Source organism: Etheostoma spectabile, chromosome 9, assembly GCF_008692095.1.
Source record: "Etheostoma spectabile isolate EspeVRDwgs_2016 chromosome 9, UIUC_Espe_1.0, whole genome shotgun sequence".
Lineage (NCBI taxonomy): Eukaryota > Metazoa > Chordata > Actinopteri > Perciformes > Percidae > Etheostoma > Etheostoma spectabile.
The window spans coordinates 3,099,438-3,104,132 of NC_045741.1; the positions used below are offsets into that span (position 1 = coordinate 3,099,438).

The following is a 4,695-nucleotide window of genomic DNA, read 5'->3' on the forward strand; positions in this document are numbered from 1 at the left end:
ATGTAGTACATGTCGAGGCATTGTGGGGGATACTGTCCAATAATTACACAGAATGAATCTTAGGCGAACAAGATTGGACTAAAATAGCATCAGATCCCACTCACAACAAGAAAGCAACATGAAAAAGAAACAGAGTGAAGTAACACAAAAGGAGAAGCTAGGAGAGAATAAAAAGAGAATAGAGAGGAGCAAGCGAGACAGAGGTGCGCACCGGTCCACTCACCGTGTAGCCCTTCATGTGTGAGACACTCATATCAGTAGTTAAATTCAGGATAAAATGTTGTCAAAGCTCCAGGCTTCCTGTCGCAACTCAGCCTATTGTGATGTGTTGTAGCCAAATTTGCTGCGTGCGTGTATAGCCGTGTATGTGTGCGTGTGTGGGGGGGGGTAGGTTTGTTCAATACGTCACCTGAACACCAGTGTGTATGTGTGCTAATCAGAGGTTAGAAAGGTAAACACAGGTGAGGGGGGGGGGTGGAGGAATCAGGGACTGGGAAGCCACACAGTGTTTCAACCTCCGCTGTGTACGAGTGATGTTTTTAGATCTCGTCTTTAATCAGTCACGGTCAGTCTGTGATATTAAATGCATTTATCATTTATGGAATAAAGGATTAACCTTAGGAGGATGGCGGACCTCATTATTTGCACCAATTTTTATGTTTTGCCACTACATGATGTGTGTTTAGCAACCCTGGTTAGCACACATCAGGCAGGTGAGCGGAACCGATGTTGACCTAGGACCACAAAACTAAACGAATATTATTCACGATCTGGGCTTCCTATAATTAAAACAGTCCACTGGGATGCGGAAAATGCTTCCTTGGCTCATAGAAACCTCCGCTGCATGTCAAATCAAGCCAGGGTTTCCGCCAGTGTATTGGCTGCCGGGCCTAGGTTTTTATGTATTTTGAATGTGTTTGTGACATGTTTAGGGTGTGTGTCTGTCTGCGTGTTGAAGAGTCAGCCATCGGTCCCGAGTGTCCCTCTGTTTACAGTCTCTGCTTCAACATGGTCTGTGTCCGGCTGTTCTCTGTGGCCTCTACTTGGGATGCACAATATCGGGGGGTTTTATATGGTCATCGAGATATCAACTGGTGCAATAAATACATCACGAAAGACTGTGACATATCACGTAAGACACTCACAGATTTTGTGTGTGTCAATTGAAAGAAAATATTAAAACTGCACTTCAACTGTCACTTTTATAGCATGTCTTTTTAAATTCAATTAAATGTTGAATTTGTTAAAAAAGGGAATTTTGGAAATTACTTGTATTCATTTCAAATTCAACACAATGTCAAAACATTGTTTTTAGCAGACTACTGAAAGCAGCCGACCTAAGTACACTTCAATATCTTTTTAATACAAGTTATATAGTTATGGCAATATTGAATGTAATCGCACAGTTTCCTCACATTGGGCACACTGTACGACAAGGTTTTCTGTATCATGACAGTGGATTACTTGTTACCGGAGATTAGAGATCAACCGATGTAAAAGCACCGCCTACTGACCAATCTATACAATCAATACAATTTATACCTGCCGGGGTTGCAACTGAAATAAAAGGCTGAAGCAATGACAGTTTATGGAAAGGATAAGTGTAGTTATGGTCAGATCTTGTGCCTGACTGAAGGGGACGTGATATTGATTTTGTGCTTCCCGATACCCATACTTGTGCAGGAGGTGGAGCGCTACCGGTTAGATCTGGTGGGGCTTACCTCAGCACGGATCGTTCGGCAAGTAATCCTGGATAGGGGTTGGACTCTGTCCTACTCCGGAGTTGCCAGGTTTGAGGGCCGGGCGGGTGTGGGATACTCACAGTCCCCGCCTGAGTGCCGCTGCGTTGGAGTTTACCCGGTGGACGAGAGGGTCGCCTCCCTAGCCTGCGGGTTATGGGGGGAAAACTCTGACTGTTGTGTGGCATGCACCAAACAAGAGTTCAGAGTATTCGGCCTTTGGAGAATTGAATGGAGTCCTGTATGGGCCCAGTAGGGGACTCCATAGTTCTGCTGGGGACTTCAATGCACACGTGGGCAATGATGGAGATACTTGGAGAGGCGTGATTGGGAGGAACGGCTCCCTGATCTAAACCAGAGTGGTTGTCTGTAGTGGACTTCTGTGCTGTCATGGATTGTCCATCACAAACACCATGTTCGAACATAGGATGCTCATAAGTGTACTTGGTACCAGAGCACCTAGGCCAAGGTCAATGATCAATTTTATAATTGTTTCATCTGATCTGAGGCCGTATGTTTTGGACATCGGGTGAAGAGAGGGCAGAGCTGTCAACTGATCACCATTGGTGGTGAGTTGGTAGGGGTGGGGGAAGACTCTGGACAGACCTGGTAAGCCCAAACGGGTAGTGCGGGTAAACTGGGAACGTCTGGAGGAGGCCCGTCGACGGACTTTCAACTCACACCTTTCGGACATCCCTGTGGAGGCTGGGGGCATTGAACCTGAGTGGACAATGTCAAAGTTTCCATTGCTGAAGCTGCGGCGGCGAGCTGTGGTCTTAGGGTTTTAGGTGCTCAAAGGGCGGTAACCCACGAACACCCTGGTGGACACGGTGGTCAGGGAAGCCGTCTGACTGAAGAAGGAGTTTTCCGATGGATATGGTCTCGGAGGAATCCGGAGGCAGTTTGCGGGTGACGCGGGCCGAAGGGCAGAGCCTCTGCCGTGACAGAGGCAAAGCAGCGGGTGTGGGGAGAGAAATGGAGAAGGACTTTCGGTCGGCACCAAGGTGCTTTTGGAAAACCGTTCGCACACTCCGGAGGGGGGAAGCGAGGAATCATCCAAGCTGTAACAGTAAGGATGGATGCTGTGACCTCAACTGAGGAGGTAATAGGGCGGTGAAGGAGCACTTGAGGAACTCCTAAATCCAGTAACACGCCTCTGTGGTGGAGGAGCTGGAGGAGATGGGGATTGTCGTCAATTTCCCTGGTGGAAGTCACGAGGTAGTTAAACAACTCCACAGGGCAAAGCCCCAGGGATTGATGAGATCTGTCCAGAAATGCTGAAGGCTCGGGTGTGGAGGGGCGGTCTTGGTGACACGCCTCTTCAACTGTGTGAAAGTCTGGGGACAGTGCCTAAGAGTGGCAGATCGGGGTGGTGGTCCCCTTTCACAAAAGGGGGACCAGAGGGTGTGTGCCAATTACAAGGGGTATCACACTTCTCAGCCTCCTTGGTAAAGTCTACTCAAGGTGCTGGAAGGAGGGTTTCAGCCGATAGTCGAACCTCGGGATTGAGAGGACAATGCGGATTCCGTCCTGGTCGTGGAACAAAGATCAGATCTTTACTCTCGCAAGGATCTTGGAGGGGGCCTGGGAGTATGCCCAACCAGTCTACAGTGTTTGTGGATCGGAGAAGGCGTATGACCGGGTCCCCTGGGAGAAATTGTGGGAGGTGCTGCGGGAATATGGGGTGAGGGGTCCTTCTCAGGGCCATCCAATCTCTGTATGACCAAAGAGCAGCTGTGTCCGGTTCTCGGCAGTAAGTCGGACTGGTCCAGGTGAGGTGGCCTCGCCAGGGCTGCGCTTTGTCACCAATCTGTTTGTAATATTTAGGACAGGATTACGAGCGTGTGGGGCGGGAGGGGGTTGCAGTTCGGTGGGCTCTGGATCTCATCGCTGTTTTTTGGGATGATGTGGTCTGATGGCATCATCGGTCTGTGACCTTCAGCACCTCCGGATCGGTTCGCAGCCGATGTGTGAAGGCTGGGATGAGGATCAGCACCTCAAATCTGAGGCCTGGTCTCAGTAGGAAAACCGATGGAGTGCTTCTTCGGGGGGGAGTGAGTCTACCCAAGTGAAGGAGGTTAAGTACTTGGGTCTTGTTTGCGAGTGAGGGACCATGGAGCGTGAGATTGGTCAGAGAAGCGAGCCGCCGGTGCGGTATTACATCGTTTTCGCACCGTTGTGACGAAAAGAGAGTGAGCCAGAAGGCAAAGCTCTCATATACCGGGCAATTTTTGTTCCTACCCTCACCAATGGTCATGAAGGCTGGGTCATGGACCGAAAAGAACGAGATCCAGGGTACAAGCGGCCGAAATGGGTTTCCTCAGGAGGGTGGCTGGCGTCTCCTTAGAGATAGGGTGAGAAGCTCAGTCACATAGAGGAGCTGGAGTAGAGGCTGCTCTTGCGTCGAAAGGAGCCAGTTGAGGTGTTCGGGCATCTGGTAAGGTGCCTCTGGGCGACTCCTAGGGAGGTGTTCCAGGCACGTCCAGCTGGGAGGAGGCCCGGGGAGACCCAGGACTAGGTGGAGAGATTATATCTCCAACCTGGCCTGGGAACGCCTCGGGATCCCAGGGGAGTGTGAGTGGCGCGGAAAGGGAAGTTTGGGGTCCCCTACTGGAGCTGCTGCCCCCGCGACCGCTACCGGATAAAGCGGATGAAGATGGATGGATGGATGGATACCCATACTTGAACTTGCATATGGTCAATACCGAGTACTTATCGGATACCAGTGGGTCATACATTTTATTATGTTTCAACAACTGTATACTACTATCCCTGTATGGATATATGATTTCTATCTTTGTTGTCCGTCTGGCTCAGGTTAAACCCTTTGTGAAAGATGAACAAACACAAACAATGAACGCCATAGTACTTTCTTTTATTGTCCAGTTTGACTGTCAGTTATAACGGAAAAAAGAACATAAATAAACTACTTTAACGTAGAATTTCTTTAGTTTTT

General features: G+C 49.3%; 1 long non-coding RNA gene across 1 annotated transcript in view; it reads left to right on the forward strand.

Annotated features, from left to right (window-relative positions):
- The first annotated feature begins 325 nt into the window (after positions 1 to 325).
- LOC116695071 (uncharacterized) overlaps positions 326 to 4,695 on the forward strand; it is a 20,180-nt gene continuing 15,810 nt past the window's right edge. Inside the window, exon 1 of the long non-coding RNA XR_004333343.1 lies at positions 326 to 377. This is a non-coding gene — a long non-coding RNA (uncharacterized LOC116695071). The remainder of the gene's footprint in view (positions 378 to 4,695) is intronic.